Source organism: Moschus berezovskii, chromosome 19 (assembly GCF_049115385.1).
Source record: "Moschus berezovskii isolate FMDL1 chromosome 19, NW_MosBer_1.0, whole genome shotgun sequence".
In the NCBI taxonomy this organism is placed as follows: Eukaryota; Metazoa; Chordata; class Mammalia; order Artiodactyla; family Moschidae; genus Moschus; species Moschus berezovskii.
Window position 1 is genome coordinate 16,532,661 of NC_142478.1, and position 13,684 is coordinate 16,546,344.

Consider the following 13,684-nt stretch of genomic DNA (forward strand, 5'->3'; position numbering starts at 1 on the left):
TATGTTGTGATATTAAGAAAAACATTTAGAAAATATAAATAAGAAAACAAAGAAAATAGCCATCATCCATAATTCTGCCACATAACTTTTCGTATTTTAGAGACTATCCTGCTGCTTTGATTGTGGAAATGTACACATTTAGGCAGAATTTACCTTATAAAATACATATTATATATAATTATATATAATTATAATATGTATTTTATATATTATATAATATACATAATATTATATAATATGTATAATTTTTAACAAAAAATGAGATCATTTGGTATAGAATGGGACTATTTTGTTTAATTTGCCAACACATTGAGATAGTCTGTCAGAGGCAATATTACAGGCACTTTTGCAATACATGGCCTTCCCAGGTGGTGCTAGTGGTAAAGAACCCACCTGACAATGCAGGTTAAATGTAAGAGACACGGGTTCAATTCCTGGGTTGGGAAGATACCCTGCAGGAGGTTATGGCAACCCATTCCAGTGCTCTTGCTGCAGACTCCCATGGACAGAGGAGCCTGGTGGGCTACAGTCCATAGGATTGCAGAGTTGGACACAACTGAAGTGACTTAGCATGCATGCACACATTGCAATATATACTATTCCGTGGCTGCCTACTTTTCCATTCTATAGGCATACAGATAAATTTTGTTTTACCCTCATGTGTCTTCAAGTTTTCTATACCATAAACAATGCTGCAATGACTATGCTAGTGATCAAATTTTTGTGCACATCCTTCTTATTTCCTTAGGATTAATTTCTAGAATTGGAATCACCAAGTCAAAGAGCATGTATGCTTTTATAATTCCCACCAGGAAGCAATGTGTGAGAGGGTTTATTTCTCCACCCTTCAGCAGCACTAGATTTTAAAATTAAAAATAAGCTTCCAGATGCTTCATATAGTTGTAGACAAGTAGGTCCCCAGAATATTAGAAAGGGAACTCCTCCCCTTCTTGCAAAGCATACCATTTATAAGCGAAATAAGCCCAACACATTCTTTCTCCATTTTCCTAACCTCAGAAGATCAGCTACTGTAACAAAACAAGATCCACAATAGGGAATATTAAGGAAGATTGTACTCAAGCCACAGTTCAAAGGCTCTAAGGAAACACAGCCAAGGGAAAGGCTAATTCATCAGTGGCCCATAGCCATCTACCTTCTCCTGGAATCCCTTCATGTTTTACAGGTTAAGTAGGGTTAAACCAGGTCAACACTTGGATAAAGGTTCTCTAAAGAAATCCTAAGTATCACATAAAATGGTGTTCGTGGTGGTGTAAATGTCAATCCTGTGCAAACAACGTGGTGAACTTTCCAAAATACCTATTTCATAGTGGAAAACATCTTCTGGAATATTGCTGATGAAGAGAGAGTAGAAATTAACTGGGCATGAGCTCTGTTCGGTGTGTTAGGGTTCTTGGAAAGCTTGTGAAGCAATTGGTAGGGCTGCACCCAGATGGCCTGGGTGCTGGATTAACCACCAGAAGTCCTAATCCAAAGGTAAGACCACCCATTTTTACTGTGACAAGATGGTTCAGGAAAGTTCTAGAGACTTCCAACTGAGATGAGCACTTTCAGATTGTCAACCAGAACAAAAGAAAGAGCTGATGTACTTATCTAAGTACTTTAAGGCAAAAAAAAAAAAAACAGCTAGAAAAATAGTCTTAGTATGGATTTGAAATCTTCAGTGGGCTCTCTGTTCAAAAACTCCATCAACCTTATTAGAACTGATTCAAATGTATTCTTAAACTGGAACCTATTATACAGAGTGAAGTAAGCCAGAAAGAAAAACACCAATACAGTATACTAACGCATATATATGGAATTTAGAAAGATGGTAACAATAACTCTATATGCGAGACAGCAAAAGAGACAGATGCATAAAACAGTCTTTTGGACTCTGTGGGAGAGGGCGAGGGTGGGATGATTTGGGAGAATGGCACTGAACCATGTACATTATCATATGTGAAACAGATCGCCAGTCCAGGTTCGATGCATGAGACAGGGTTCTTGGGGCTGGTGCACTGGGATGACGCTGAGGGATCGGATGGGGAGGGAGGTGGGAGGGGGTTCAGGATGGGGGACACATGTACACGCATGGTTGATTCATGTGAATATATGGCAAAACCAATACAATATTGTAAAGTAATTAACCTCCAATTAAAATAAATAAATTTAAAAAAATAAAAATAAACTGCAGCATTAAAAAAGAAAACCAAAAAATCTCCATCAATTAATATCCATAGTTTTTTCCTGCAGCCTTCAATCTTTTTTTTTTTTTTTTAGAATTACACTGTGAACTTTATTTTTAAGTTTAGATCAGTAAGGAGGAAAACAAACTAGTCAGAAAAAGCATCAAAAAAAATATTTATATACACAGAGGATTTGAACAGTATAGATTCACTTTCAGTTGATTCAATCCTATTTACACATTTACAATACAAACTACATCTTAACTCAAGAAGCTGACCAAATTTAGCACCAAGAAAGAAACTTCACTTAGCCTTTGACCATGACCTCAGTATCTTGACATAGGAAAAGAAATTTTATGAAATCTCCATGGATTTATCGCTATCAACTTAAAAAATTGATTTTGAAAAATTACTGCGTATCATCAATTCACAAGTGATTCGAAAGGAAGACAACAAACTGGGACCTCTTGATACTGCACACAACTCTCCTACAGTGGTTTGTTTTCATCTCCTCCAAGGCTTGTTCCAACTGCTGAACCAAGTGGAGCAGGGTGGCTGGGTCTGTCTGCAGAACTTGGGTGTTGTGATCTCCATTCTGATTAAGGTGGAGCTTTATAGTCACTGATGGTTTAATCTGTTGCCTGAGGCTTCTGCTTGCAAGCTGTACATCCAGTCCCCATTCAAGGCTGTGGTAACTGGGAAGGTCTGGCGCCGATTCACTCAGGATAGTTCTGATCTCCTTTCTGTTGTCCAGATAAAGCTGAAGCAACAATTTGTTCAATTCTTCAGGAAATCCCAGAACAAAAACAGAGTCTTGGAAATCCAGTTCAGAAATCATGAGCTTTGAACTTTCAGTGAGGAGATATATTAATCCTTCCACACCATGTTGGACAGTGTTACTACTCACGCTGAGTTTTCTGGCAGCGCCTTCGTAGATCTTGGGGTTCGAGCCACGCCTCAGGAACTCCACCGCAATTCGCCCAAACTCTGCGACCACAGTGCTGTCCACTTTCGGCAGGAAGGCCAGGTGCTCTTCGTGCTCCTCCGACAGGTCCCAGCCTTCAGTCTTATGTAGAGAAATGAAAAGTGAAGGGGCAGTGGGGAAAACCTGCAAGCAAGCAACCTTTGGAGGGCTGTTTGGAGATCTGAGGCAGGACGTGTGGCACAGCACTGTTACATTATGAAAACCCAATTTGCAATCCCAGCTTTGTGGATAAGACCTGTGATTCCCCAAAGCACGATGAATTGAATCCAAAGCAAATTCTTAAAAAAACCCACTTCGAGAATGGGGTAACACCGTAAGTTAAGATTTTCTAATAGTTTTCTTTCTTCAGTGGCAAAGTTTCAGGCGCTCTCAACAAGAGTAGATGAATTATAACAGTTTGTTGATAAAGGATGGGTTCAAAAAATACTTGAAACAAAACACAGCAAATGAGTGGAGAGCCAGTACACACAGAAAGAGGTTGTCTTTTAACTTATAAAGACCACGATTATTCATTGAATGATTCTATTGACTTCACACAGACTAAAACTTCTGGGATGAATTAATAGTCAAAGCAGGTAAAATCAATGTATATACTATATAAAGTGAAAGTGTTAGTTGCTCAGTCGTGTCCAACTCTTTGTGACCCCATGGACTCTAGCCTGCTTTTCTGTCCATGGGATTCTCCAGGCACGAATACTGGAATGGGTAGCCATTCCCTTCTCCAGGCAATCTTCCCCACCAGGGATCAAACCCACGTCTCCTGCACTGGTAGGCGGATTCTTTACCATTGAGAAACTAGCAAGCCCCCATATACTATACATGGTATTTTTTAATATGGGAGAGTACTTTAGGGCACTTAATTTAGTGCATAGTACATAAGATGGTTTAATAAGCTTCCACTGAATTAATAAATGAATGAATGACATGTACAAAAAATTCTTGACCTTAGAAACCATGGATTAACAATGAAATATTAAAAATGCATACTTAGCTTTCAATCGACAAAAGAAATATTTTAAAGAAGGGGCTTTTGGGGAAAAAGTGCTATCAACGCATTCATTTGTTCCTTCAGCATTCCTTGAACATCTACCACATGTCACATTCTATTAAATACAGGTGCCAACTAAAAATCGGCACTTACCATCTGCCCCTACAAGGATCAGGTCACTAGCCATTGTAGCTGCTAACTTTCTACATATTCTGGAAGGGGTTCAATGTGGAGATCAGGAATGCGGCATTCAGTGCTCTGGGAAAAACTGGCAGAAGAGGCCTTCTGACAAATCTTTTCAGAAGATCTTATGAGCTCAACTCTTCATCTTCTTATAGCCAGAAAAGCGCTGAAATCATTATTGGTGCCATATTTACCTCATGACTAGCAGCAAGCCTTGCTAGAACGTATGTGTGACTGCACATACCCCCTTCATTAAAATTGTGTGTAACACTGACCGCCCCCTGCCACCTCTTCCGAGTCAGTACCTCAGAACTATCTGTGAAGCTGTCTCCAGGGCTACAGTCCTAATTTTGCCCCAGATAAAACTTAACTCACAACTCTCATGTTGTGCTTTTTTTTTTTTCCCAGTCAACACAGTAAACTGGAAGCTGAAGAGACAGATGTCTCCCTGTTCAAGGAGTTGCTTATTGTCCCAAGAAACTTTGTATCTTTGACAAGTATCTTTCCCGACAGAGAACTTCTCCAGCCTCTGAGTGATTTCACATTTTCTAGTTTAATCTTTTTGCTGTTGTGTTAAATGAGTCCCAGAAAGTTAAGGAATACGCTTTTCAAAGTTCAAAGACTGAAATAAATACCTTTAATGGGTTGCATACTCAGTTACTGAGTCGTGTCTGACTCTTTGTGATCCCATGGGCTGTAGCCCGACACACTCCTCTGTCAATGGAATTTTCCAGACAAGAATATTGGAGTAGGTTGCATTTCCTTCTCCAATTAATTAATTAAGTAATTAATGGACTAACAGCATTGTAATTCTCAGATTCCTTGTCCAATGTCTTTGGGAATGGATATGAGAAGTGGACGGTCAACCAGCTTTGGATAGCTTCTCAGACACAAGTTTTGAAGTGCCCGCTGTCTAACCTCAATTTCATGTTATTTGGATCCCATCTAAAATAACCCGGCAACACTAATCAAACAGTTTTGTAGTGTCTCTTGGAGATGCTAATCCTTGTTTCCCAGCAAAATTCCAAAATGGCTCTGCTGGCTCTCTCAACTCCTCTTAGAAGGATTAGCAGGAAAAAGTCTTACTTTCTTTACTTCCTGTCCTCGACAGCTGGGGGGAGTTGAGTGGGCTTTTAAGGCTTGTTAGAAATACTAAGTCTATGACATACAGAATTTCAAAGTCTGCAACATGGCTAGGCCAGAGAGCCATTAAATAAATGGGATCTATTTTATGACACCATGATTTATCGTGCTTGACGTCACCATTTGTATTCCCTAGGAGGGAAAGAATGCGGAGAAATACACTCCTCACAATCAGGGAACGACTATTAGCCTAATATAAAATGCCCTCATCGCGGTTCTCCACTTTGCCATGGATAAGGTGTCCCAGAATAAGTCATCTGACACCAGCAAGCAGGGCTGGCCTGTTCAGGTCACCTTCACCATGTATTCAGGTGTGGGTGGCTCTATAGACTGGTGACTTCAGACCCAGTGGACCTCTGGAGGGTCCCACTGATGCTATTACACTTTGGGTGTCTTGCTGGAATGGTAGATTAGACATGTGAAACTCTGGCCTGTTTTCTTTTTGAAAAATATATTTTTTTAAATGCTGAAAATATCAAATTTATTTTCACAAGCAAAATCCTTGGGGAAATGAGGAAATGGGCCATAAATTCCTTTTTTAAGTATCCGCTAGTGCCTCTGTTCTGTTTATTTTAGGTTTTAGCTTGCAGCAGGCCCTCCTGTCTCTAGTTGCACCTCTAGTTTAGTTGTTGCTGGGCATTGTGCAAAACAGAGATGCCAGGCCTTTAGGAATAACGTTGACCATTCAGCCGTCCAGGTCTGAAAGACAACAAATCTAAGATAACAGGAAGAGGCTAGTCAGACAGTGAAATAAGTCAGGTTCATTTCAGTCAATGCAGAGAGAACTTTTATGCATTAAAGAGAACCTAAATGGTCTTATTAGACCACTAATGTTTGAAAACCTCTTTTTAGTTCTTTAATACCCTTCTCTCCTGGTTCTCTTTGATATGCCACAATTTGATTTATTTTTCTAAGATATACCGTTAACTTTTGATCATAAGCCTTGATTTTCCAAGACATATTGGAAAATAAACCAAACATTTGTTGTCATTTTTACTTTGCATCCTTTTCTTTTCATTTAAAAGAACTTTCATTTCATTTTTGTGGCCAATTCCCTAACTTCAGATAGACTTAGTTCCCTTTCTTGAAAATGTAATCAATGCTTGTCTTCTGTATCTTTTTCCTCCCTATTCTCTCTACACTGAAAACATGATCAACTCTCTTAGGAGGACTGCTTTAAGGACTGATACTGGAAATTCTGAGGAAGGCATTACATTTTATAATGACAGCGCATTTGTCACTTAAGTCACTATGGAACATGTAGAGTCCACTTTATGTAGAAACTTCATACCATTGACATTGAATAACAGTACCTTAAAAAGACTTACTTTTTAACTATCTTAGAATACTCTTTACAGGATGTTTTGCCCTGAGCTATTAGTGAATTTAATTTGATTATCAGCCTCCCCTCTGGACATTCCTAATGTTCCCCAATGTTCTTTGCCCAATGGTCCACCTACTTACCTCATGCTACTCGTTGTGGGAAAGAATGGACCTTCTGACTTCTTTGAACAGAGTCCTACATTTTATCAGTAAGATAAAACACAGCAGGTACTCAGGGTATTAAAAGCTATTCTTGCCTATTCGATCACACTGGAGTTTCTGTCTCAGTTCATCAGGAAGAAATGCTGTTATGGTAGATCGTTAGCCTACTTTTTTGGCATCATTTTCTTCACCCATTTCCATAACAGCATCTAATATCTATGTGATCCTGAGAAAAATGATTATACTTCTGGGTCTAAGGTAAGCACATGACTTAGGTCAATCTAATCAGTGCATTCTAGTCACAGGTTATAATTAGTTAAGATTTGGACATATATTTCAAGCCATCTAATTGAAACAACCCAAACAGATTAAATGTCTTTTCTTTTCCTAGAAATGCTGGAATATTGATGCTATTGTTGAGGAAATTAACAAGGGACTATGTTACCATCAGTGCGGTTGCAGCCATTTGGGGACCATGAGGTGAACCAGCCTTACGATGAATCCTATGCAGAAAGACAGAAAGTAGAAAGAAAAGAGATCCTGGATACATAATTGAGTAGCTCAGTCTGATTTACCAATAGCCTACCCTCCCTCTGGTAGTTTTAATTACATGAGTCAGTGAATCCTCTTTTATAGTTTAAACACATTGAGACAAATTTTCTGCTACATTTTACTGAAAGTATTCTCACTAGCAAAGATGTAAAGTATGACCAACATCCCCAGTAACATTCTTAACACAGTATAAAAATGTACTACTGCCTTAAACAGATAAGAAAGATTGCCATGATACCATAGAATTAGAGAAAATTGATGAAGATGACTGAGCTTTCCCTCTTGAAGGGACCGTAGCTACAGGAAACCCCATAATATATTCATCTGTATTTTAGACTGCTCCATTCCAAACTCCAAGCATTGAGCTAGTAGAAAACATACTTATTTATTTTGCTTTAAGTCATAGTGAAAATAATGTTATTTCTAAATAAACATTGAATGATGTTGGTAACATTTCACTTAATGTTTAATTCCTTTTGCTAACTCTAATAAAGCAACTGGTAATTGATACAATAGAATCTTCTAGGACAGTAAAATAATGGAAAGAAGTTATTTAGGCTTCCCTGGTGGCTCAGATGGTAAAGAACCTGCCTGCAATGCAGGGTTCAATTACTGGGTCGGGAAGATCCCCTGGAGGAGTGCATGGCAACCTACTTTAGTATTCTTGCCTGGAGAATTCCATGGACAGAGGAACCTAGAGTCCATAGGGTCACAAAGAGTTGGACATGACTGAAGCTATTTAGCACACATGCACATTGGAATTAGTGAGTAAGATACTTGAGTTGTCTAGTGACCTCTGGCCATGAGGGGCCCAGGTAGATATGATAAAACAGCCAGATAAGCACAAATTTTGGTGGCCCTGTTGGTTTTGTCCACTGCAATTTTTGTAAAGCAGTTGGCTGAACCCAAATTTCTCAAAGAAGATTGCATTTTTTTTCTAGTGGGATGTGGCCCAAGAAAGCAGTTCAAAATGGTTAGTGTGGATCTAGAAAAGAAAGGGTATTTTAGTATTCTCATGTCTCTAATTTAATTCCAAAATGTGAGTCTCTTACCCCCAGCACAGCTAAATGTTTTCTGTAGCCTGTTGAAGGGGTGTAGGAGGGAATTCAACCTGCCACAGCTACACAGATTTATACCTCATAATAGCTACCAATGCGCCGCAGTAAAATTTTACGTTTCAGCTAAATTACTAATGACTTTCAGGCCCGTGCCAGAAATTTTAGGGTAGCTTATAAAGAGAGAGGAGAGAATGTACAGTCAAGAGTTCTTAGCAGTGGGGTGTGTGTGTGTGTGTGTGTGTGTGTGTGTCCGTGTGCGCAGATGTGTGTGTTTCTCATTTGGGATTACGGGACACGTGCTCATCATTTTTTGCCATCTTGATTAAATGTAATTAGGTTCTGGCAAGCCACCCTTTCCTCTCTTGGATGCTGGGGTTTTTTCGTGTTTTCACATGGGTTATCCACAAGAGGTGAGAGCAGGGAGTTATTTTGCAGCCTTATGCCTTTACTCCAGGGGTGGCCACTTTTTTTTTTAATTTGAAGTTTTGGGCTTCACGGTGATTTACAGATTAAGGCTCTGGACTGTCCCAGGGTCAGCAGGGCTGTTGTTCTCTCACGCGTGGACACAGCTCACTGCTGGTAAGCAGCGGCTCTCTGCTCACCCTCTCATTAGAGTTCTTAGACCACATTTCCTTTTGGCCAGACCACTCGGTTATTTTGACGATGTGCAGGCTTTGCCTCCTCCCTCGATCCCTGCTGACTGGTGAAAATGACCACAGAAGCAGGAAGCAGGTGATGGGGGAGAGTTGTGGCCCCCTACACTCACCTGCAGCCCCTGATATTTCTCCTTAAGTAGGAGGGTTGATTTAGAGGAAGCCTCAGAATGACAGATATGCTTTGCTCACGTTCATCCAGTCCCTTGGGCCTCTAATTCTGTCTTCATTGTTTCTTTTCTTTCTTTTTTTAAACAGTAGGTTCCTTAGGGAACACAAGTAGCTTGCAGTGTGCTGGGTAGAGAAGGCAGCTCTCCTTGGCTTGTTCTGTTGCTAAGGACACTGACCCTCATGATCTCAAGACTGACAGTGTGCCTCTGTGGGTGAATTTTACAAACGTGCAAAAGGCAAAAACAAAAACTCAGCTAAAATGATCAATCCTAAGATTGAGTACAAAAGCCATCAGGACTTCTGTATAATGATAAAAAGCCATAAACCCAGTGTTCATAGAGATGGATTTATTCTTTGATATTTTTTCTCTGATTTTTGCTCAAAATTGCCAACATATAATGCTTCCCCGATGGGTCAGTGGTAAAAGAATCCACCTACAATGCAAGAGATGTGGGTTCGATCCCTGGGTTGGGAAGATCATCTGGAGGAGGAAATGGCAACCCGCTCCAGTATTATTGCCTGGCAAATCCCATGGACAGGGGAGCCTGGAGTGCTACAGTCCATGGTTGCAAAGTATCAGACATGACTGAGTGACTGAGCACTCACAACGCTATTTTGATTTTATTCTTTCCTATTTCTTTTACAATGTGAATTTTTTATATTAACCTAGTAACTATGCTTATTTGGAGTCTTTCAGATTCTCATCCTTTGTGCTTTATATTTATTTGTTTTGCAGAATCATTTTTATTTATTTCCATTGCATCTTTATATTTTTAAAGAAAGTTCCACCTTAAGTTATTCCTGTGTAAAACCTTACCACAGTAGTAGATACATTTCTAGTATATGAGTCCTGTGATATGTATAAGCTTCAGTAGGATTGACTTCTATGAGAGTTTACATTACTATTAGTGGATTTCAAAGTTGCTGAAACCTAAGTAACTTATTAACACATTTGAGTAATCATTGCTCTTGCGATGATTTGAATTTTCTCCAAATAGGCTTTTGAGAAGGGGACTCAAATTCTAACTGTGCTCCTCAGTTTTACAGCTAGGGAAACTGATGCTTGCGTGGGTCAATGTGCCTCTTAGCTCTTTCTGGTGACCATGTTTGAAAATGATTATTAGTCGCTCAGTGGTGTCTGACTCTTAGCAACCCCATGGACTGTAACCCGCCAGACTCCTCTGTCCATGGAATGCTCCAGGCAGGAATACTGGAGTGAGTAGCCATTTCCTCCTCCAGGGGATCTTCCTGACTCAGGGATCAAACCTGGGTCTCCTGCATTGCCGGTGGATACTTAACCGTCTGAGCCACCAGGGAGGCCCAACCATGTTTAGGGCCTGCCTTATGTAAGTTCAGTATTCTTTCTACTTCACCATAGTTGACCATAGTTAAATGATGCAGCTTGGTCACATAAATCACAAATGTCATTTAAAGTATAACTTAATTTTGATAGGAAACAAGAAGAAGAAGGGGAATCAACTCCTCCCTAACAGATTTTGGGCTCCTGTTAAAACATTGGTTTGGAAACTTGGGTCCATCCCACATCTATGTTCTCCTTTCTTTAATGCTCCCTTCCTAACTCCTCTTCTGCCTGTTTTGTGCCTAGAGGCACAAGAGGACTATAGCATCTTCCACTAAGTCTGTTGAACAAGCTCCGTATTTACCCCACTGTGATGGAACCAGGGCTCTCTCTTGTCAAGGCCCAGGTCTTACCTGGGCTAACTGACTGCACTGTGGGTCAGCCCTTGAAGTTTACTCAGCTGGTTTCGCTTTGGCAGGGGTCTCGCAGACCTTCCTCAAAACCACCACCTCGGCTGCTCGAAACAGCCAGAGGCTTGGCCCACAAAGGACTGAGTAATACCATGGTGTTCAAATGTCTTCCACAGACTCCCAGAAAATACCAGTTTATACTGATGGCCAAGAATGGTGTTGAATTCTGAGTTTGGCGCTAGCAAGGTGGCTATCACCTCTCTGCATATTAAATCCCCCCAAAGGTAGCCAAGCGTGACTTGTACTTTTCACATCTGTTTTCTGTGAGGAAGAAGGAACAGTGGTGGACCTGTGACTCTTGGAAACGCATCGTGTGACTTGGCAGCATTGGAAATTGTGGGCTATGCAGAGATCACCCAGCACCAATTGGAGTGAGGGTTTGGTTTCTTATTCGGGTGTAGTGATGTCTACAGGACAGGATTTCACACAAATCTTTCTTTACCTCTCTTCTTTAATAATAATATGGGGTTTTTGTTTTTTTTTCCACGGTGCATCATTATCTGCAGCTCATTTTACAGCTATTATTATTTCATTTATACCATTCCAAGATGGTGTCACCACAAAGTTCATAGAGGCAAGATAGAAACTCAAGATGCAGAGTCTACAATCAGAGACAACAATCACCACATCTTTTGATTCCCAGTTCAGCTGTCCTTCCATTATCTTAGGCTGCCTTCTGTGGCCTGACTCACAAGGAGTGGAAAGGTCTGAGACACATCTGTGCCCTGAGAACATAGTCTTACAGCCTTGGTGGAGCTTGCCTGTGATAATTTGTGTAATGTAGTCGAGTTAAGCTATTTCACCCCTTATCAATTGCTTTTTTAATAAAAATAAAGTAAAACATGCCAAAAATAAGGCAGACTATAACTTTTAAATAATAACCTTTAAAAATCAGCTAGTCTTCAGATGATATATTAATTTCCTATGGCCCCTCAAAAGAAATGACCACAAACTTGGCAGAAATTGATCCTCTCACAGATCTTGAGGTCAGAAATTTGAATTGAGGTTGACAGAACCATGATCCCTTCGAAGGCTCTAGGAGAGAATCTTTCCATGCTTCCTCCAGCTTCTGAAGGTTCCTGGCATTCCTCGGCTTATGGCAACATCACTACCATCTCTGCCTCTGTGATCATATGGCTTCTTCCCTGTGTGTCTGTGACTACTTCCTCTTTTCTTCTCTTATAGGGACTTTCCATTGGATTTAGGGCCCACCCTAAATCAGTGTGATTTCATCCTGAGATCTTTAACTTAATGATACCTGAAAAGACTCTTTTTTTCCCAGATAATGTCACATTTAGAGGTTTTGTGAGTTAGGACATGTACTTATCATTTTGGGATTAACCATCAGACAGAACCCTGTGCACAAGGACCCAGAAGAAAGGAGCAGTGACCCCACAGGAGACTGCCCCAGGCTTGCCTCTGGGTGTCCGGGAGTCTCCAGCGGAGGAGTGGGTCAGTGGTGGCCTGCTGCAGGGCTGGGGGCACCAAGTGTAGCAGTACATGCATGGGATCTTTTGAGGGAGGTCACCATTGTCTTTGTTACCTCCACCATAGTTTGGCCCATGGAAATAGCAGGGAGGGAACACAGCTCCACCCATCAGCAGAAAATTGGATTAAAGATTTACTGAGCATGGCCCCACCCATCAGAACAAGACCCAGTTTCTCCCTCAGTCAGTCACTCCCACCAGGAAGTTCCCATAAACCTCTTACCATTTTCCATCAGAGGGCAGACAGACTGGAACCACAATCACAGAAAACTAACCCATCTAATCACATGGACCACAGCCTTGTCTAACTCAATGAAACTATGAGCCACGCCATGTAGCACCACCCAAGGTGGACAGGTCATGGTGGAGAGTTCTGACAAAATGTCAGAACTGGAGAAGGGAATGGTAAACCACTTCAGTATTCTTGCCTTGAGAACCCCATGAACAGTATGAAAAGGCAAAAAGATAGGACACTGAAAGATCAACTCCCCAGGTCGGTAGATGCCCAACATGCTACTGGAGATTAGTGGAGAAATAACCCCAGAAATAATGAAGGGATGGAGCCAAAGCAAAAACGACACCCAGTTGTGGATGTGACTGGTGACAGAAGCAAGGCCCAATGCTGTAAAGAGCAACATTACATAAGAACCTGGAATGTTAGGTCCATGAATCAAAGCAAATTGGAAGTGGTCAAACAGGAAAAGGCAAGAGTGAAGGTCGACATTTTAGGAATCAGAGAATTAAAATGGACTGGAATGAGTGAATTTAACTCAGATGACCAGTATGTCTACTACTATGGGCAAAAATCCCTTAGAAGAAATGGAGTAGCCATCATAGTCAACAAAAGAGTCCAAAATGCAGTACTTGGATGCAATCTCAAAAATGACAGAATAATCTCTGTTCGTTTCCAAGGCAAACCATTCAATATCATGGGAATCCAAGTCTGTGCCTGGACCAGTAACACTAGAAGAAGCTGAAGTTGAACAGTTCTATGAAGACCTACAAGACCTTCTAGAAGTAACA

At 40.6% G+C, this 13,684-nt stretch overlaps 1 pseudogene; it reads right to left on the reverse strand.

The window, feature by feature from the left end:
* Positions 1–2,613: 2,613 nt before the first annotated feature.
* LOC129542878 (COMM domain-containing protein 2 pseudogene) lies at positions 2,614–6,954 on the reverse strand (annotated as a pseudogene).
* Positions 6,955–13,684: the final 6,730 nt, after the last annotated feature.